This window comes from Suricata suricatta, chromosome 2 (genome assembly GCF_006229205.1).
Source record: "Suricata suricatta isolate VVHF042 chromosome 2, meerkat_22Aug2017_6uvM2_HiC, whole genome shotgun sequence".
Taxonomy (NCBI): Eukaryota; Metazoa; Chordata; class Mammalia; order Carnivora; family Herpestidae; genus Suricata; species Suricata suricatta.
The window spans coordinates 107,278,768-107,301,826 of record NC_043701.1 but is presented as its reverse complement, the minus strand read 5'-3'; the positions used below and the strand labels follow the sequence as shown (position 1 = coordinate 107,301,826).

The 23,059-nt window shown below is 40.8% G+C and overlaps 1 long non-coding RNA gene across 1 annotated transcript; it reads right to left on the bottom strand.

The window, feature by feature from the left end:
* Window positions 1-9,099: 9,099 nt before the first annotated feature.
* On the bottom strand, window positions 9,100-16,677 carry LOC115284985. The gene is made up of 3 exons (XR_003905391.1): window positions 16,597-16,677; window positions 14,798-14,862; window positions 9,100-9,479 (listed from the first exon to the last, which is right to left on the bottom strand). It is a non-coding gene; the product is annotated as an uncharacterized LOC115284985 (long non-coding RNA).
* Between the last annotated feature and the right edge of the window lie 6,382 nt (window positions 16,678-23,059).

Sequence of the window (23,059 nt, the reverse complement as noted above, 5' to 3'; positions counted from 1 at the left end):
TAAAGACTTAACTGTAAGACTTAAAAACCATAAAACTCTTAGGAGACAACATAGAGGAAAAGCTTCTTGTCATGGGTCTTGGCAATGAGTTTTTGGATATGACACTTAAAGCACAAGCAACAAATAAAAAAAAATTGGGATTACATCAAAGCAAAAAGCCTCTGCACAGCAAAATAAATAATCAACAAAACAAAAAGGCAACCTATGGAATGGAAGGAGATATTTGCAAATCATATATCTGATAAGGGGTTCATATCCAAAATATGTAAAGAATGCATACAACTCAATAGCAACAAAACAATCAAGCTAAAAATGGACAAAGAACCAGGAGAGAGACACTTTTCCAAAGAAGATGTTGAAATGGATAACAGATGAAAAGACACTCCTCAGGGAAATGTAAACCACAACCACAAGGAGAGATCCCCTCGGATGTATCAGAACGACTATCATAAAATAGACCAGAGATAACAAATGTTGGGAGGGGGTGGTGCAAAGGTGTTTTGTGCATTGTTGGTGGGAACACAGATTGGTGTGGCCACTTTCAAAAAGAGTATGGAGGTTCCTTAATTTTTTTTTAAATAGAACTCCCAGATGATCCAGAAATTCTACTTCTGTGTATGTATGTGAAGGAAATAAAATTACCATGTCAAAGAAATATGTTCACCCCCATGTTCACTGTAGCATTATTTGCAATGTCCAAGGCATTGAAACCACATAAGTGTCCATCAACAGATGAATGAATAAATAAAATGTCAAACACACACAGGCACACACACACACACACACACACACACACACACACACACACAGAGGAATATTATTCAGCCATAAAAAATAAGAAATCATGCCATTTACAGCAACATGGACGAGCTTTGAGGGCATTATGATAAGTGAAATAAATCAGAGAAAAACAAATCTGTATGATCTCACAAGTAAAATCTAAAATAACCAAACTCCTAGAGAAAGAGATCAGACCTGCGGTTGCCAGAGGTGGGGAGCGGGATGAGAGGGGGTTATGGGAATTGGGTGAAGGTGGTCAAAAGGTACAAACTTTCAGTTACAAGATAAATAAGTATGGGTGATATAATATGCAGCATGGTGACTACCATTAACAATGTTGTGTGGAATATTTGAAATTGCCAAGAGAGTGAATCCTAAAAGTTGTCACTACAAGGAGATACTTTTTTATATTTCTATGAGGTTATGGAAGATCTGAATCTGTTATGGTAACCATTTTGCAATATATGCATGTGTCAAGTTATTGTGCAGGGCACCTTATACAGTGTTGTGTCAATTCTATCTCAATAAAATGAGGAGAAAAATAAAATGCAGACTCTAATATTTTATTCATAGGGAGGTGTTTTCTTCCCAGCGAGCCTGGGAATACTCATTTTAATGAGCACCCTTGATAAGACTGATGCAAACGATCAGTGAGCTATACTCCTTGAAGACAAGTTTCCCTCAAAACCATGTGAATGCATTTAGCTGATACTAATTTCTAGGCTTCTCTCCAGATCCTTCAATAAGAAACTTGTATGTATGTACTGCATATAAACATTTTTTAAACATCTTCTCTGGTGACTCTTTAACATATTAATCATAGTTATTTTAAAGTCCTTATTGATTAGCTCCAATATTGAAGTCATCTATGAATATGCATCTATTACCTGTTTCTTTCTCTTGATTGCCATATTTTCTTGCTTATGCACATGTCTAGTAATTTTTACTATATTCCAGACATTATTTGAAACATTATAGAGCCTCCAGATGACCACATCTCCTACCAAAGAAGAGGAAGGGGGAAAGAGAGTTGGGGAGAGAAAGGGAAGCAAATCATGAGAGACTCTTGAATATTGAAAATAAACCAAGGGTGGAAGAGGGAGGGGGAGGGGGAAGGGAGGTGGTGGTAATGGAGGAAGGCATTTGTGGGGAAGGGCATTGGGTGTTATATGGAAACCAATTTGACAATAAACTATCAATAAAAAAAAAAGAAGGGCTTCCTTCTTCTATTAAGCAGTGAGAATGAGGACTCAATCACATAATCCAATCAGAAATTAAACCAAATTGGGATTCGGTTGCAATGTTAGTGAGATTCCACAACTGCTTTGCCTTTTCCTTAGGCAAAGTCTTCCCAGGCTTTTGACTAAAAGCTTGGCAGGCATTAATCTCCTGAGTTCTAAAAAGCTGTAGGAGATCCACCTCTTCCCTTTATAGATTCAACCCAGCTCTACAGATTCCCACCCACAGTTTTTAAAACTTCTAAATACCTTAAGGGAGAAATTGTTGGTGTTCTTTAAACAAGACCCTACTCTGAGTGGATCTTTGTTGCTTAATCTCCAAGAGACTGTGTTAAAGCTCTTTCTTCCTTTAGAACCTTCTGACTTAGCTCCCCAGCCTCCCATGCAAACTCAGAACTCAGCAAATATTTCATGTGGAAACTTGGGTTCTTCAAGCTTCCAATTTGTCCTCCAGCTCTGTTCAATCACTAAAAATGCTTTGTTGATTTCACTAATCTTTGGCAGAGGCCCTCTTCCAAGCTATTTTCAATTTTCAGCTTGTACCCAGAATTGGCAAATACTCCTAGGGCAAAAAACAGTTGGCGACCATCAGCTTACCTTAGAACAGTTTTGCTTCTCTGGATTATAAATTCACCTAGTCATTGTTCCTTCCATAGCTCTCTGATACCTTTACAAATGTTATTTACCTGGCTTTTCAAGCTGTTACAATGAAAATGTTGACCTGCCAAGACCTGCTGCATCCTAAATAATGTCGATGTCTTCTCAATACATATTTTTAGAGATGTTTATTTATTTTTCTTTTTTAAAGCAGTCATGTACTCATCAAAGCTAACATATTTATCAAGCTGCCCTTTGATACATTAATATCCATTTCTTTTCGGCTGGCTTCCCTTCGTTCCTGGGTTAATTGGAAGGAAAAGGATCAGGGATGGAAATGATCATGCACTGGCTTCATTTTGCTTACTTGTTATTTTATTCATTTTCTAATGATTTCAATTCAGAAACTACAGTTAAGAACAGCAACAGTCAGTATATTTATATGCTCTCTTTTGAGCAGCACTACTCACTGCCTAAATGAGATTACATATTTTTCATTTTCTTCCCATAATAAAACTTCAGTGAGTACGTTCATCAAAATCAGTACTGTGCCACAGGCCAAGCTAATCAACTGCTGCTTCTTAATAAGAAATATATTCTGCATGCATGTTTCTGTAGCTTTTTAAGATATCATAAGATGAAGTTTGACTCATTAGCTTTTTAATATTACTTTATTAAAAACATGATTCTTTGACATGAAAATTCCGTATGCTTACAAAAGTGAAGAATCCTAAGAAATAGGATATTAAGAGATCTTTTTTACAAATATTTACTGGAAGCTAGTAAAACAAATAAGACAGACATTCTCTGCTCTTAATGAACCCACGGTATAATAAACAGGCAAAGAGGTGAACAATTGCAAAATGGTGTGATATGGGCCATGACTGATGTATACCAATGGTGCTATGCAATTGTAGAGGGAGGACTTCTGAGCCACTACTGGGGGAAGAGTGGAACAGGAGATGCAGCATCAGGAACATGTCAGATAAGACTCCTTAGATTAGCTTAATGTGCAAACTAGTTTTAAAAATTAGCCAGGAGAAGGACAAAGAGAAGAGGGGGAGGGGGAGGAGGGGACACAGGAAGGGGAGAAAGGGGAGAAGGGGGTGAAAGAGAAAGGAGGGGAAGGAAAAGAAACAGTGACTGAAGGAAGAAGCCATGGGTACAAAGGCTTGGAGGTGTGCGACCGCCACCTGTCTGGAGGATACTACATGAATGCAGATAAGCTGTAGAGTGGAGAGTGTAGACAGGGTCAGGTCACACAGAGCTTCGTGGACAAATCCTCCACTACTGCTTCCAAGAATACTGAAGTAACATCCTAAATGGGCCTTGCCACCTCCATTCCTTTCCACCTCCTTCTCAGAGAAAGCCTTGCGAAGTCTAGATTGTTCAGGTCGTTCTCCTCTGTTAAACCCTTTCTCAGGGGTGCCTGGGTGGCTAAGTCAGTTAAGCACTGGGTTTCGGCTCAGGTCATGATCTCACGATTTATGGGTTCAAGCCCCATGTTGGGCTCTGTGCTGACAGCTGGCTCAGAGCCTGGAGCCTGTCTTTGGTTTGTGTATCTCCCTCTCTTTCTGACCCTCCCCTGCTTGCACAGTCTCTCTCTGTATCTCAAAAATAAATAAAATCATTAAAAATATTTAAAAAAAAACAAACCCGGGGCGCCTGGGTGGCTCAGTTGGTTAATCCTCCGACTTCGGCTCAGGTCAGATCTCACGTTCGTGGGTTCAAGCCCCGCGTCAGGCTCTGTGCTGACAGCTAGCTCAGAGCCTGGAGCCTGCTTCCGGTTCTGTGTCTCCTTCTCTCTCTCCCCCTCCCCCTCTCATGCTCTGTCTCTCTCTGTATCAAAAATAAATAAAACATTTAAAAAAAATTAAAGATCATGTCCTCTCCAGAACATCCTTTAAAAAAAACAAAAAACAAAAAAAACCCTTTCCCTGAGTGGTATCTCATTTATTTAAGAGACTCAAATCCTTAACCTTGCCACATCTGAGCTGCCTCTTGACTTGTACTCGGTATGTATTTTCCATCCACACCAGCCTCTCAGAGCCCCTGGAATTTGTTTGCCTTGTCTTGCCTCCAGGATATTGCACGAGATAGCCTCTCTGCCCATCCACCTCCCAACCACCATTACCTCGGCACTTCCTTCATCTGGCTCTCCTCTGCCGCTCAGACTTTGCTCCTTCATGAGGCCTTCACCGACCCTACCCAAGCTGGATTAGGTCTTTCTATACAACCCTATAATACTCTATAATTGCCTTTATAACCCTTATTAGAGCTTTCTTACATATTGATAAGATTCTTTGATGAAAAAATTATCTCCCCAACTAGGCCAAAAGTTCTATGGGGCAGATGGTTTGGCTCTCGTTGGGATTCTCATATCCCCCTTATTGCCTAGGTAGGTTGTGCTCGAAATACATGTTTTTAAATGGATGAGAAAATGAAAAAGAAATGAAGGAATAAGACAATATGTGAGGACTATATTGCACACAATTTTCAAAATTGATCTTTATTCTTTGCTCCTGGTCAGTTCCCATTTCTATGCTGAGACTAGATTATAAAGGTACCAGGGGAGTGATTTCTACAACTAATTCTTTCCCAGTCTCTCTTCTGGGATCCTTTCAGCCTTTCTACAATCCTACTTTTTCAACCTAGATAGTATGTGTAGCAATACAAATTCTAAAGTTGGTCTTGGTTTAAAATATCCTATTCCATTGTTCTCAAAAAAGTGTGCTTCTATTGTTCAGAAATTTTAGTCACAGTGATAAATGTTTCTGACATGCTTTTTATAGAAGATATATGGGTTGTGATAGAAAGAAAGAAAGGAAGGAAGGGAGGGAGGGAGAAAAAGAAAGGAAGGTAGGTTAGGTGGATGGATGAACAGATAACCACATATGATGCATTTGTTTTACCTTATCACAATATATGGTAATCTTCTTTAATTTAGAGGCCATGTCTTTCTCTCCTTTTCTAATTCTTCCAGTGTTCAAAAACTAAGTGAATGTTGTGGTTGGATTAACCAAAAACAAGATGAAAGAGAAGTGGATTTCTAATGTTGTACACTGTGTAGTAAGTAGGGAAGGATGTCTTTACTCTGATCTTGCAGACATTAGATCAGATCAGCTAAGACCAATATCCTTATCCAGGAGTGTGACATTTGGGCTGTAGTGAAGACAATGCTATGTATTTCAAAGTATTCTTCTGTGTTAGCTACTATTACCTGTGTATGGCAAGGCACATTATAAGAAAGAGAGGAACTCAAGAGAGAATGTTGACTTGTAAGAGCAAAAGATAAAAAACAAAAACAAATACACTCTAAATGTTTGGAACCTCCCAGAATTGGGAAAGCCAATTGCTTCTAGACCTCAAAGAGTAAGAGATGGGACTTTAAAGACTGAAAAAAGAAGATCAAGTGAATCTTCTCGGATTAACATATGTGGTGTTTCTGACCATATTAGCTTCAGGGTAGTTGCCATTAAACTGAGAGAGAAAAGGATGTGGATGAGGAAGTGAAAAAGTATGGGAGACATGAAAACTGTCTCAAAAAGAATTCTGGGCATAGTTAATGGCACATAGTACCAACTGGAAGCCAACAGATCAAGTTTTAAGACAAACATACACTTAAAAAAGGCACAAATCCCAAGTAAAATTGCCCTGGGCCCTTAAACATTTTCTACCACTTGGGCCCAGACTCAAGAACAGGAAGCAAGCTGGAAAAGCTGTACGGACCTCAAGGAGAGCGCCTTCCTCAATGCTGATCTCAACAGTAGCCAAGAGGATGCTTGAAAAGGATGAACTAACCTATGGATTGAGCCACAGGTCAAGGAGAACAACATATGAGGGACCCCCTCTTGAAAAGCAGAATCAGGATTTAGTCTAAGAATTTTCCCTGTCCCTAGGGAACACAGCCATCCAGATGCCTTCTCTAGAGGGTTCCATCATCACTATGGGCCAATGACTTGTGTCTATTATTCATCCTTCCCCTTTCCCAGAAAATATGCATGGCTGTCATCTGTCTCTATTCCACTATTGTATCTTGAGTGTGTGGAGAGAACCAAAGCTTGTCTTTTCAGTCAGAGATTGATTTAAGCAGTCACATCTGAATTTGAGGAGATCCTGGACTTCAAGGTGGATCCAGTGGGCCTATGGGAGTTTGAGTTGTGTTCTTAAGGGAAGGGGTGAGCATATTCTATATGGTCATCTAGTGATAAAGAAGGATATCCAGCCCCTGTGGCAAACAGTGCTTTGTGTCTGCCAACCCTACTTTATTTATTCTATATGCCCTAACCTGGGCATCTAGAAAGACTTCATATCTCAGCCTTCCTGTAGCCAACTACTCCATTTTGCCAATAGAATGTGGGTAGAAGGTATATGTGCTACTTCTAGATTTGCCCTCTAAAACTTCTTTTTTTAAAAAATATTTATTTTGAGAGAGAGAGAGAAAGAGAAAGTAAACAGAAGAGGGGCAGAGAGAGAGGGAGAAAGAGAGAATCCTAAGCAGGGTCCTTGCTGACCGTGCAGAGCCTGATGCAGGGCTCAAACTCACAAACCACAAGATCACAACCTGAGCTGAAACCAAGTGTTGGATGCTTAACCAACTGAGCCACCCAGGAGCCCCAACTTCTTCAGAAATTCTTTACATGTTATCCCATGGCTGCAGTGCTAGGGAGTGACAATGTGACTAGGTAGAAGCATTCCGAGTCCCTGAGTCTCCACTTGAAGGACAGCTGTCACGGAGAGCCACCCAACCAGGAATATCCCTTTTGGGCATTTCATGAGCAAAAGGCAAAACTTTAATTGTGTTAAAAGTAAAAGTATACTCTTGGTGTCCACTAAGCCAGTGACATTTCCAAGTCTGTTTGTTACTGCAGCATTGTTTGACTTGCTTACCTTGACTAATGCAATGTGCTAGCACAGACGTTCAATAACTCTCCTCTCATCTTTCACTCAGCTCTGGATTTCCCCTTAGCTATATAGTTCCTGCATTTGGCATCTTTGTTTAATCATAGAAAACTAAAAAAGAAAACAAGTTTCGGAAGAAACATAACCCATTTTTATCTTTTCTATATTTCTGGCACTCTGAATGATATAAAGCTGAAAGCTATGCCCTCAAGGAATTTCAAAGCAGTAGACGACAAGACACATACACAAATGACTAAAATAAAAAAAGTAAAAAGCACAGGGTACTTGAGTTAGACACAAAGACAATTCTGTAAGAATTTAGAGGAAGAATTACTTCCCTAGTTGCACATTAAGTGCAAATAAGCCCATGGCTCTAATCAATCTTTTAAAATTCTGAATACGCCCCTCCCTCCATTCCTAATAAGATCATTTATCACCCGGACATGCACTTGGTCCATGCTGTGAAATATCCATTCAGATTTTAAATTCTAGGCTGATTCCTGCCTGCCACCTAGCATACATGTATCAGAACAGTAAACTCCTATCTGTGCATGGGCTCTGGGAATTAAATCAATTCCAGTCTTAACAAAACTGGGATTAGTAGGTACAGAAAACAGATTTCAAAAACAAAGACCACAAACAAATATAAGTTCTTTAAGTGTTATATACTATATGACTTTGCCTCTATACAGGCAGGTAATCAAGGTAAGTTTCCTAACGACTAAACAAATGTCGGTTTTCTAGAAAGATCTTAGTCCTTTCCTCTTTCTAGTGAGAAACCTCTTCTGTGGCATCTCTGAAAGGGAGAGATCAAGTCTCTGCTTCAACCCCCCTGGGTCTGGGATCTCATGTCATCCCAAGAAGCCTTTTCTAATGATGGAAAACTCAAAACCTCAATCCATTTTTATCAATTTAAGCAGATAAATCACTCTTATTTTGAACTCTCTTCAACTCTCCTCCACTTTTTTGGGTAATAATTCTCCCGTGACTCATTGAAGAAGTGTTGTTATACACAGTCAAGAGAAATAAATCCCTACGCAGAAAGAACAGGGAATGGAGGAGCTCATACTTGTCCAGAGCCCCTCAGTCCAAAAATAGAGGCATCAGACCCCGGTGCCTCCTGCTCTTGGCCTTGTTGGTGATTTATGTTTGTTTTGTCATCCATTAGGTCCTGAGAGTTCCATCCACTCCATCATGATCACTCAGACCATTTCATTCTCTTCAGTGGTGCTGAGGCTCCTGTTTGGAGTCTTTCCAATTTCTTTCTGTGCAGGCCCTCATGTTCCTCAGGACTTCCAGGGAGGACAAGACTTCAGGGGAGGAACGGCTGATAAACACATTCAACACAGAACAGTTTTTCTCTGTGACACTGGTCCTTTAACCCCTTCGAGATTCTGTTCCCCAAAACTGAAATATCTCACCCTCCTGCCCGCCCGTGGCAACCAGAGAGCTGTATGAGTGCACACATGCACATACTTAAATTTTTGAGTATCATTTCAAGAAATCCAGAGACCCTCTGAACATGACTTATGACCCTCAAGCGAAGAATCCAAGTCTCACAGCAAAACAGAGTGACTTTAACTCAAGCAGATTAGTAGGAGTTTATTGAGCCCTGATTGTGGTCATTCTTCAGACATGAATAAAGCACAGTCCCTACACAGATCATCTAGAGGGGAAATGGACATGTGATTGGTTTCGATAGAGCACTGATAAAAGATGCTACTAGTGAGACAAGATGGGTTGCACCTTCAAAGCCTCCATTGTGACCATTGTAGGACACACGACAATCTCCTGTGGTAGCAAGTACATTACATCCCATCTTCCATTGGCACGTTCGTGCCACACTCCCCATCGTGACAGTAACAAGCTTGACCCATGGTAGACTTGAAGGTGTTGGTGACAAATTGCTATATATCTCAGGTGGTAGTAATTCCAGTAACTTCCAAAATGCCTCAGTGCCTTCTGAAACAAAACAGAACATTGCCCTTGAGGAATTCAGGAGCAATCCCAAGTTTCTTCCTGTGAGCCTATGTGATGGTATTTGAATTTTGCATTTGCTTCCTACTTGCTTTTTAAAATTTTAACTTGAGTACAGTTAACATGCAGTGTTTGATTAGCTTCATGTGCACAGTATAGTGATTCAGCACTTCCGTATGTCACCCGGTGCTCATCGTGGTAAGTATCCTCTTAGTCCCCTTCACCTGTTCCACCCACCCCCCACCCACCTCTCCTCTGGTGACCATCAGTTTCTTCTCTATAGTTAAGAGTCTGTTTTTTGGTTTATCTCTTTGTTTGTTCCTTAAACTCCACATATGAGTGAAATTGTATGGTGTCTGTCTCTCTCTCTGACTTCTTCCACTTAACATTATACTCTATAGTTCCATCCATGTTGTTGCAAATGCCAGATTTCATTTTCATTATTTCTTATGGCTGGATAACATATTGTATTATAATGAGATATAGCTCATTATATACATATATATTATATATATGTAAAATATAACACACACACACACACACACACACCATCTTCTTTATGCATTCATCAGTTGATGGACATTTGGGCTGCCTCCATGATCTGCTTATTCCAAGTCTCTGGGTAGTTAGAAGCCTGGCAAGAACGTTTGAAGGAATTTTCACTGGGGACAGCTTGTCACTGCAGGGGCTGATTGGCTCCTGACTCTACAATTTTTCCCACTCTGGCAATTGCCAGGAGGCCAGGCAGGCAGGTCCAGCTAACACGGCATGGGGAAGATGCTCTACTGCTTGGACGAAGCTTTAGGTAGATGAAAGCCAAGTCATGCCCCAGGCAGAAAAGTTTCTGGGTGTCAAAGTTAGAGAAGAGGACCGAAATGGAGCTTCTTTTTTTTTAAGTTTTTATTTATTTATTTATTTTGAGAAAGAAAGAGCAAGAGAGTAAGCACACCTGTGAATAGGGGAGAGGCAGAGAGAGATGGAGAGAGAGAATCCTAAGCAGGCTCTGTGCTGTCAGTGTACATCCACAGTGGAATTCTCACACTATTTACAATGTTATTTAAACCAACAATTTTAATTAATGGCCCATCAAAGCATTCAACAGGACTGCGGTAAGTAACCAAAAGAATGGTTTTGATTTTAGCTGTTTTATTCTTCCCGTGTCTGTCTGATGGAAGATCGGATATAGCAAAGATTACTCTTTGGTGATTTTATCCAGTGGATTTTGCATTCCATTCATCCCTTCTGGAAATGACTACATCCTGACAGTCATTCTGCTAAAGCTCTAGGGGAGTGGCAGGGGCTCATGTCATGGTAGAAAAGAGGGGGAGAGCCCACTGTCAGGGAAGTCTTGTCTAAATGGAGAGAAGCAGCAAGGCTCCCATCTCCATCATGGGAGGCTAGAGAGAGATAAGAGCAGAGCAAAGAATTTGAAGACTAAAGTTTCCATATCTCCCCAGATGTCAGGCTACATTCTCCAAGGATGGGATCAAGGTGCTATAGAAACTTTCTGCTATGTATTGGGGACACCAAGAACATCTGGCCTTGTGGAGGTTTCCCTGGGAATAAGAAAGATTATGAGTTTCTAATATAGATGACATGCCTTTGGTACTTCTGGCAGCCAATGAGAATGCAGGTAAAAGTTATTTGTGGTACATCCAGAGTTGCAAACTACTTCCAGATAAAGGAGCCTGAGAGAGAAAAAGAGAATGCAAGCATCAGCCCCTTCCTGACCAGTGCTGGCCACAAGCCCCAGTACTGAGAAGACCACTGGGTTGGTAGAGTCTTACAGTCTGCACAAGGAGCCCACTGTGGATGGGACTCTCAATGAGAAGAGGTAAGGCAAGGTCCGTGGTAGTGACAGTGGAGGTATTTTAACTGGCCCAGTGGGGCCAGCTGCCCCTCAAAAATGGTGGTCCCAGCCCAGCTCACTATTCTGCAACAGAGACCAGAAGGGATCCAGAGAACCCTGCATCGATCATGGACATTGTCAACTAACTGTTAACACTGTCTAAGATACTCCCTTATAGAAGAAAGTATAACATTCTGAAAGCAATCATTTTAACACAAATGGAGCCTGTTTAAACCAGAAAAGACAGATTATTAGAGGCAGGTTTAAGCTTCCCCACTACCCAGTGAGTTGGAAAGGAGGGGAGATAATCACCAAACACAATTCCCTCTGCACAACAGAGGGCAGAGTGGAAAATTTGTGACCTACTCTACTCATCATCAGGGGAAAGACTGCCAGAGATAGGCAGCCAAGAGGAAGAATAACCAAGACATTGCAGAGGCAAAATAATTCGCTTCTGAACAATTAAGATTTATTGGTAAACAGAACAACCTATTATCCCTACAAAGACTCACTTCCTGAGGGTCAAAAGCTTGGCTGGGGTCAACCACACCTTAACAGCAGGGCCAGAGGTAGAATCCACAGACCTCAAACCCAATCTTTAATCTCATTAAATGTCTTCACAAATATGAACTGATTTTTATGTTACATTAACTGTGTCTCTATGTCCATGGTTTGGATGGAAAGGCTGAAGGTGAGAAATCAGCTAATGCAAACCACACAAATTGGCACCAGTCAGAACAGAGGCTCATTGGTGGGCCTGCGTGTCATTTGGGCTCATGCAGCTCAACAAGGTGGTCTCTCAGAGCAGCTTTCTTCTGACAAAGGCATGGCCTTTGGGTGACTCTTTAGCCATAGAGCTCCAGGTCTTATTTTTGGCTGTGGAACTCTGGTTACATTGCTGGGGGCTGCACAGCACTGGATAGTAAACATGCCTCCTGCCAAGGGGCAGGTGGAGAGGAAACTCTGCACACCATATGCTTGGAGTGCAGAGATAGGTGGGGAGGATCGGGTTCTGAGAAGGAAGACAACCTTGAGAAGACGTCCAGTAAAAACAGTCCCAGAGAATTGTTGTGAAGGTGCTTCACGAGTAGGAGTATCAACGTCTATTCAAAGCCACAGAACTCTGGTAATTCTTGGCTCTGACTTCTAAGAATGGAATAGAGAAAACAGAGTTTCAAGCAAGGCCATTGAGTCCTTGTGTCTGGGCCCCACAGAGCGAGACTGAGAGCTCATAATAGAGCAGCGCGCAGTCCTTCTCATGTGCTTGGGTTCTTGGCCAGGGGGCGCTGTCCCTTCAGCACCTCCACCCTCCTGCTGTTGCCACCCAGGGCCCACCAAGCACTGAAATATTTCGTAGTAGCCAAAGGGGTTCTTGTTATTCCAGACTTTTAGAAGGATTAGACTGCAAAAGATTGAGGATTACCTAACAGTTCATTTAAGTATATCAATACACATCAATGTCTATTTATATTTGTCTAACAAATTAAAAATTATAAGCTATAACCCTGAGTCGTATGTTATCCAGGGGGATGAAACCCCCAGCCAACAGTATCCAGGGAAATGATCCTACCCAAGCATTCTCCCTTTTGTTGCCTCGTTCCAGAACCCTTTTCTTAAGTCACTCCAGTCCATGGTTCCCATTAATCCCTCCTAGTCCACCACCACCTGGTCACTCAGGTGTCATTGTCAATATGCTACTTAATGACAGAGAGTCCTTGGAGGTTTTATGCAACTTCTGCAAGTTTAGACTTTCAAGCACTCTGGTTGCTAACTGCATTTCCAGACCCTCATATATTTCTGTTCCTATGGCTGACCCAGTTTTCTGCAACAAGGCTTTCTCACTCTGTCTATGGGAGGCAGACCAGAAGTTTCACGGCCGCTAGTGGAAGGAGAAGATCATAGGACTTGGGTGTCTCCTGAAAAAATGTCTCCATTGCTTTCAAAGACATTTACAGCTTCATTGCTATATTAATGTCCCAACCCAGGGCACTGGGACACTGGGACTGAATTTCACACACTGCCTCCCTGGACTTTCGTGTTTCATACCCACTAGGATGAATGTGGTACAAACATCATGTCTCCATTATTTCTATCCATTGCTCTAGGACCTTGGGTATGATTTCAGTACAGAACAACCATGACGATGAAAGCATACGTGACTTAAGGCTATGTAGAGAGAGGCTCTCTGTACAAATATATATTTGTATATATAAGAATATATGCATATTCATAGCATATGTACCCAAATAAGTGCTATTTCTTCAATATCCACCTTAAGGGAGTTAGTGTCTCAATTGAATCCCACTGCTATTGCTCAAAAGATTTTGAGGACTCTGCTTTTAAAATGACTTTTAGACTCTATAGCACAAACTTTTCAATAGCTTCTGCAGTGATAATCTTTATTCATGGAGGGTGGCTTCGGGTTTGGAAAATAGTCAAAAGTCATTTGGAGGAAGCTCTGACTAAAATGTGGTTGATTAAGCTGAGATAAAAATCAATTTAGGTTTTTTTTTTCTTTTTGCCAAACATTCACTCATTTGGAGAATTGTCAGGAGACAAAAGCAAATCAGTGGGCTACAGCACAGTCTTTTCCCTTTGCATACAATCTCTTGGTTGCTTCAGTTTTTACAGAATAATTCTGGGCTACTTGATGGTAGAAGTAGAATCTATATAAACAATGCATTGTGTCCAAGAAATAAATCGACATTAAATCACTTACCAATCCTTACACATTATGTTTCTGGAATTTCTAAGACATTGTAATTTTTCTATTATTGTAATTTAGTTTTTGTTTTCAGATCATTCAGAATAATAAACCAAAACTCCTCTTGCTTCATCTCTGTGCATTTTCTCGAGTCTGTAAAAGACCCTTATAATAAGGAATTGACTCATGCAATTATGGAGAGCTGATGTCCTGGTCTGAGTCCAAAGGCCAGCAGACTGATGGATTCTCCCTTCCTAGGGGAATGGTCCATCTTTTATTCTACTCAGGCCTTCAACTGATTGGATGAGTCCCACCCACATGATGGAGGACAATCTGCTTTACTTGGTCTAATCAACATAAATATTAAACTCATCCAAAACACCCTCACAGAAACACCCATAATAATGTTTGACCAAATATCTGGGCACCCTATGTGCAATCTGTTAACACATGAAATGAACCATCGCGATGCTCTATCTTCACCATTTTCTCACCATTATTCAAAAGAAGGGCACAGTCTTTATAGTTACTGTCCTTAGAGTATTACAGAATGTTCAGGCTTCAAATACTCACTTGGGCAACTCATTCTTTTGCAGGTGGTCCTAGAGAAGACTCAAATCACTCAGCTGTTCAGAGGAGAAGCAAGCTCTAGAACCAAGTATTTGAACTCCCAGGATACCATACCCCATCCTGGTAAACTTTCTACACCATTAACATTTTCCTGTGTAATGGGTCTGTATCTTTACTTACTTTTATTGCTTTCGGCACCATTGTTACAGTTCATCAGATATTTGAACCAATCAACGTTTTGACACCTGTTACAGTGTAAAAATGAAGACACTTGGTTACTTGAGCAGCATCTTTCCAAACGTCTTCAAACTTCCTTGTGACAGTCGAAAACATTCATCTGACATTTTTTACTCATACGCTTGTTTTAATGTGCCAGCTGTCTGTCTGGCAAACTGATTTAACTTTATTCAAAATGTGATGTGAATTCCTTTTTCTGATTAACAGTTATTCATTTGTAGCCTGACATGGGGCAACATGTACTCATGCTTGTCCTAACGAAAAACACTAGTATTGTTGTGCATGCTGAAATTTTCCATTTGGAATTGGAGAAGGAGCCCTGAACTGAAAGTTGGGAGATGTTGACTCTGGAATTTCACTGCAACAAAATAATAGCCTTAAGATCTTGATCCAGTCCTTTTATTTTTCAGAATATCAGTGAAAGGAGTTGAATCTTAAGCTATGAAGTATCCTGGGGTGCCTGGGTGGCTCAGTTGGTTAAGTGTCTGACTTTGGCTCAGGTCATGATGACATGATTTGTGAGTTTGAGCCCTGCAATGGGCTGTGGGATGACAGCTCGGAGCCTGGAGCCTGCTTCAGATTCTGTGTCTACATCTCTCTCTCTCGCCCTCCCCCACTTGCATGCACTCTCTCTCTTTCAAAAATACACATTAAATTGTTTTAAAAAGATATGAATTATCCTTCACATCTGTTTACAAAGACATGCTCTCTCACACATTGTCCCATTCATCTCTCAAAAGTTCACTGTAAAGTGGGTATCATTTCCCATGCTGTAAAGTCGATGCCTTTATCAGTAGACATCTACAATTAAATGTTGCCATATGTCTCTATTATCTCTCCTTCTCTGCTTCTTGGGCCGTGAAGGAAAAATTTTCCTGTAATTACTGCTGATGCAAATCCAAGATCTCTTCAGGGATCCATCTGTGGTACACACCTGGAAAGATCTTGATTAGATGTTCGTCCTGGGTGCAATGGAGAACACCCAAAACTTAGGATGGATGGAGATGATACTGAAACATAAAACTTGCTTATTCATCAATAATGGAAAAGCTGACCCTTAAGTGTGGGGACAGCCTGCGGTGGGGGTAGGGGAGTGTGGCATATAAAGAACCTGAGAACAGGAAAACCATAATTTCTCTTCTGAAAAGAGGGGGCATAGGGTAGAGGTTACATTCTCACCCTCTGTCATTCTGACATGTGTCTCCAGCCCAAACCTCTCCATGAATGTCTAATGGCTATCTCCAGCGTAGCAAGCCCCCCCAATCAAACTCCCAGTCTACCCCTCCCACTATCAAACCTACCGTTCCTATAATCTTTCCCTCTCCATTAACAGCCATTCTGTCCTCCCAATGGCTTGAGCCAAAATCCTAGAAGTCATTCTTGAATCCCCCAGCCCCTCAAAACCCTCTCATATTAGCTCTACTTTCTTACAACTCTTCTGCTATCACCCCCTCAAACCTGCTCCACACCACTATCGCCTTTTTCCCGCATTATTGCACCAAGCTATTAACCACACCCCTGATTTTACCCTAATGCTCTGCTCCTTAAAGTCTATTCCCAACTCAATGCTTGGAGTAACATGGAGTAATAATTAGAATGCAAATCAGATTATGTTAGGCCCCTGCTTGGAAATCTCCAATGATTTTTGCCTCAGACAAGTAAAAACCAAAGACCTTAGCGCAGCCCTGAATGCCTGCTCTCTTTGACCTCATCATCTACTCTCCATAAGCAGGTCTACTTACCTGTGGCCACTCTGGCATCCTTGCTGCCTTTTGAAAACTCTTGACATCCTCTGGTTATAAGGCCTCTTATTTTCTTTGTTTAGCAACTGCAACGTTTAGAGGAGGGATTTTGTCTATTGTAGCCACTGATAAATCCTCAGTGTTCCACATCATGCCTGGTACAGATAAGTACTCAATATTTGCAGGAGCAAATTTAATCAACACCCAATGTCCTCCCCTCTGAAGGGACAGAGACCTCAGCTCACATGGAAGGCACCCTGAGGACTAGAGTCCTCCCGATGCCCAGGGCTCTGCACCTGGACCTGTGGAGTCCTGTCTGCAGCAGCCAGGAAGGAGTGCTGCTGGGTAGCCTATGCATTTGGATGGAAAGTAATTAAAAAGGGATTTACTTGGAAACAAATTGATCCTGGCTTCAGGCACCCAAGAATTGCTGCTCTGTAGTTTTCTATGCTTCCTTCATGTATCTGGTCCCTCCTTGGCATAACATTAAACAAGACCGGTGCCTCTTTTCCAAGACTGCATTCAGATGCCAATATGGTACAAGGTCACCTTTTCACCCCCACTCACCCTCACCACCTCAGATGAATATGTGGCATCACAGAAGATCCCAACTGGAATTTGACCACATCCTGCCAATTTGTGGAAGAGAAGGTCATTGTGTGCCTTAGTCTAGTACTTGCAATAAAAATCTGAAACGTAGTCCATGGATGTGGAAGAGGGTTCTTCAATTTTATAGGTTATTGGAAAAAGAATTTGAGAGCAGAAATCTGACATGGCTGGAGGCACAGGGTGGAGTGTGGGCTGGGTAGGGGAGCTCAAAAATCTTCACATTTAGGGAGCACGGCATCCACAGAGCGGCAAACACTGTGGCCTTCTCCCATGTCATCACGCCTTTTCAAAATGGTGTGAATGGGGCGCCTGGGTGGCTCAGGTGGTTAAGCGTCCGGCTGCAGCTCAGGTCAGATCTCACAGTTCGTGGGCTGGAGCCCCGCGTCGGTCTCTGTGCTGACAGCTCAGAGTCTGGAGCCTGTTTCAGATTCTGTATCTCCCTCTCTCTCTGACCCTCCCCTGCTCGCACTGTCTCTCTCTGTCTCTCAAAAATAAGTAAAAAGCATTAAATTTTTTTTTTAAAATTCCTTGTTCAAAGTGGTGTGAATGGTGAAGTGAGGGCAATACCGTTCCTACGGCTTCCAGCATTAATACAGACCCGCAACGTCACACCTCCTCACCAGCTCTAAGCAGGTTTGCTTGACAAATTCATTGTTCCCATGTCTACCTGACAGAACTGTAATGTTCCCAACATTAACTTTAAGATAGCAATTTGCCGAACATGCTTCTGCTGACTTCCTGAGAGAGGAAGCTAATGAAATGATTTCAGCTTGGACCCTTTACTCAGAGGATTAGGAAGGAAATGCCTGCTTTTCTTTTGGACCATGGAGAGCTCCATGAGCATGGAGTTTAATGCTCACTGGCTCTCTTAGGAAAATGCTTTCACTGAAACATAACCCCCCCCATCATTGGGTTAAGAGTACATATATATTTTTTAACCTTGCAAAGCAAGGGTTGAGATGAAAGCAGAGACTTTAAAGCACTTCATGAAATGAGGGAGTTGAAGAAAATCAAAGATAACGAAATTAGTATGCAAAATGCTGAACAGTGATTATGGAAAACTGAGTTCTCCATTAAAATATATGTTAATTACTATAGTTGATACCTTACTAAATCATATTTTAAGTGTTCCACTTGAATAACAGATTAGTTGTGGGTTTTGTTTGTTGTTTGTTTTTTTAGGAAATAGGTCCTAATATTAGATAAAACTGGAAGTCTGAGAAATGTACATGTCACCTGTACCATCCGAAATCTTTTTAAATGGCAAAACAGGGGGACCTGGGGGGCTCAGTTGGTTGAGCGTCTGGCTTCGACTCAGGTCATGATCTCGAGGTTTGTGAGTTCAAGACCCACGTCGGGCTCTGTGCTGACAGCTCAGAGTCTGGAGCCTGTCTTTGGATTCTGTGTCTCCCTCTCTGACTCTCCCCTGTTCACACTGTCTGTCTGTCTGTCTCTCTATATCAATCAATCAATCAATCAATAAAACGCCAAAACAGATACATCAAAAGAAGATACAATTAATTCACAGGGGTGATTTTTCTAAAAAGTGTACCGTGAGTAAATCAGAAATACTGAGCATGGTCGCATCTCATGTAAAGTTTATGAGCCGTAGCAAATCATGTGAGCTCTACCTGGAACGTCTACAGACTCTGCGCCATGACCTCCACCGCTGTCCTGCAAACCCGAATGATCATCATCACACCCGCCGGCAGTAACTTCCGGTTTCAGGCTTCCACTGTGCCCACTCAGCAGTGCCTAATGCAGCAGTTCTCTATGCGGACGGCAGAATGCCTTGTTTCATTTTGTTAAAGCCAGTTTATTTCCTTTCTCTGCTCACTTGTTCTCTTCTGCCCTTATGGCTTCCTATTAAGGTTATATTAAGATTCAGTCCCCTCACTATGGCTTATAAACCTTTGATGAGCTAACCTCTGGTCACCGGACCAACATCTCCTACCAGTTTCTCCCCGTGCCCTTTGTTCAGATCACACTAGTTCTTTTTTTTCTTCCTTGAACATATCAAACTGAATCCATTCTGAGGTTCCTGCTAACTGCTTTCCTAAGACTTTTTCAGACATCTGAAATGACTTGTCATTCAGGTCTCTGCTCAAATGTCACCTCTTAGAAGGGACTTCTTCTGGGGTGCCTGGGTGGCTCAGCTGGTTGAGAGTCCAACTCTTGATCTCCACTCAGGTCACAATCTCTGGGTTTGGGAGCTCCAGCCCTGTGTCGGGCTCTGTGCTGGCAGTGCAAAGTCGGCTTGGGATTCTCTTTCTTCCCCTCTCTCTGTCCTTCCCCCACTTGTGCATGAACTCTCTCTTAAAATAAATAAATAAACTTTAAAAAATAAAAATAAGATGAAAGGAATAAGTTAAAGCATATCAGTAATGAAAATATACATGAAGAAATTAAATTTACAGATTAAAAATTGGATTGAAAAATAAAGGAAAGTCCAGGTACCCCCACTTTATAAGAGATATTTAAAAACAAATATATTTTTAAAATTATAAAGACAATTGTTGAAATACAGGAATGAGAAAAAACTATGCCATAAAAATTGTAAAAAAAACCCCTATAATAAAAAAGAAAACATAGTTAAAAAAAGAAAGTACTCAATGAAACAAGAAAACTAATTTCATTTGAGAAAAGTTTCATCCAATGAATAGTTAACAGTCATGATCCTTGATCAGTTAACAACAAAGCAAACAGGTTTATACAGCAAAATGGATAGGAATGTAAGCAAAATTGGCAAATCTACAATCAGAAGATTTTTTTAAATGTCTGCCTTAGCAATTAGAGTAAGGAGTTTAAAAATAAGTACACACACAATTCAATTAACAAGTTTTAATACACACCCCAAAACCATCAGCTTACAAACACACACACCCCCCCACACACTTACCTTACCTCAAAACCAAAAATAATTTCCCAAATAACCATATATCATTAACAAGAACTGTCCATGTATTAAGACATAAAGAAAAAAATTATATATTTCAAAAACCAGATAGTATAAGACACATTCTCTGATCGGTGTATGATAATATAAATTAAAAATGAAAAAAATAACCAAAAGCCATCAACCCCTTGGAAAATTTCTAAGTGTTCTAATTAACTCTTGTTCTAAGATAAAAATCACAATGCAAATTATAAGTGAAGATGAGTGATAATGAGAGCACTACCTGACAAAATGGTATTTAATCCAAAGTGATGCATAGGGGATATTTTCTTGTCTTGTAAGCATTTATTTAAAAAATCGTATGATTTCAGGTCATGATCTCACAGTTTGTGAGCTCAAGCCCCACATCAGGCTTTATGCTGACAGCTCAGAGCCTGGAGCCTGCTTTGGATTCTGTGTCTTCCTCTCTCTCTGTACCTACTCTGCTCATACTCTGTCACTCTCAAAAATAAAAACTTTGAAAAAATTTTTAAAAAGATATTAAAAATAAAGTAACCAAGAATTTATCTCAAAAAGCTAAAGAAAGGATAATAACACTAAACCAAAAGAGTATAGGGGTAGAACCAATAAAGATTAAAACCTAGTTAATCAAAGAAAAAGAAAGTGGAATTAGTCAAGAGAACAAAAAGCTGTTTCTCCAAGAAATTAAAAAAACACAATTTTTGGCACATCTCATCATGAAAAATAAGGAAAAGGTACAAATAAATATTAGAACCAAAAAAAGAAGAAATAACTAGAGAGACAGTAAATTAAACATTTAAGATAAGATTACATATAAACTTGAAGATTTAGACAACATAAGTGATTTTCTTATTCACAAATCTGGGTTAGCAAAACTGGGTTATGAAATTAGATTTACATGTAAAACACAAACTGTGAAATTCCTAGAAGATAATAAGGAGAAAATCTCAATGTGTATAAATTAGCAAAATTGTATTAAGAAATTAGACTTATATCTGAAACACAAACTATGAAATTCCTAGAAGATAATGCAGGAGAAAACATAGATAACCTTGGGTATGGTGATGACTTTGTCATCGACAGAATACCAAAAGCATGGTCATTTGGAAAACAGTATGGAGCTTCCTCAAAAAATTAAAAATAGAAAAATCGTTTAATCCAATAATTCCACTACTGGGTAATTACCCACAGAAAACAAAAGCACTGAATTAAAAAGATACATGCACCTTTATGTTCACTGCAGCATTATTTCCAATACCCAACTATGCAAGCAACCCAACAGTCCACTGTTGGATGGATGGATAAAGAAAGTGTGGTACATATATACATGCACAGTGGAATATTATTCAGCCATTAAAAGAATGAGGTCTTGCCACTTGCCACAACATGGATGGACCTAGAGGGCATTATGCTAAGTGAAATAAGGCAGACACAGAAAAACAAAATTGTATGATTTCACCTAAATGTGGAATCTCAAAGACAAAGCAAATAAACAAGCAAACAAAAAGCAGAATCACACCAATACACAGGGAGAACAAACTGATGGTTCCCCGAGGGAAGGGGGTGGAGGGGATGGGCAAATGGGTTAAGGGAAGTGGGAGATGCAGGCTTCCGGCTATGGGATGAGTAGGTCATGGGCATATAAGGTACAGCATGGAGAAAACAGTCCGAGGTACCATAACAGCCTGCATGGTGACAGATGGCAACTGCTGTAATGGGGAACACAGCATAACGTGTAGACTTGGCGAATCACTATGTTGTATACCTGAAACTAATGTAAAGCTAATGTGACACTGTGTATCAATGCTACTCAAATAAAAATTTAAATTAAGAAGCATTATAAACCTAAAATAATTAAAAAATGAAAAAATAAAGGAAGACAAGCAAATCGCTATCCCTAAACAAAGCAAGTCTAGAGAACTCCAGAGCTCACCCACAACGGAGTCACACTAGGGTTATTCAGAAAGGTAGGGACCCGGTGGGTGGGGGTGGGGAAACAGGACACAGAAACAGGTTCCCCTCCAGGAGGAAGAAACCTGATCCTTGGGAAGTGAGAGAGTAAGCTGAGACTTGGTGGATCAGAGCTTTGGTGACTAGCATTGGAAGCAGGGACCCAGAAAGAACTAGAAATGGCAGCATGGGAACGACGGAAAGCCCTTAGCTCATTCTACATCCAGTAATGATAGCGGAGCACATGCATCAGAAGCTTTCAAGGAACACATCGACCAATGAGACCAGATAAAAATTAAAACCTCTTTTGATAAATACACATGCACAAATTAAAGACAAAGTCAGAGCAAAAGTCTTTGTCGCATCCATAGCCATTAATTGCTATAGAGAATAAACAATTTTCTTTGCTTTTGCTGGCATGAGTATAGCAATTTAGATACAGCACAGTGGAGAGCACCGGTGGCCTTAGGCCTGGGATGCAATTCTGTCCATCTAAACTCTCTTTCTCCCTCCTGTTGTGTGATCAGAGACACGTCTCTAAATCCCTTTGTATGTGAGACAGTAAAAATACTTTCCTTGTAGGCTTAATTGGAAGCTTAAACATGACACCTAATATACGATATAAAGTGCTTTTTAAAATTTTTGTTGATGTTTATTTATTTTTCAGAGCAAGCACAAGAGCGTGAGGGTGAGCAGGGAGGGGCAGAGAGAGAGGGAGACACAGAATCCAAAGCAGGCTCCGGGCTCTGAGCTGTCAGCACGGAGCCCAGCACAGGTCTCAAACTCATGAGCTGAGAGATCATGACCTGAGCTGAAGTCAAACACTTAACCAACTGAGCCCCCCAGGCACCGCTGTAAGGTACATATTATAGATGAAGTGCCCAAGAAATAGCTATTATTAAAGAAGCATCACAAGAAAAGTTGACAGGTAAGCAACAAATGAGGACAACACTCGTCACGAATGTACAAGGCAAGAGGAAATTATCC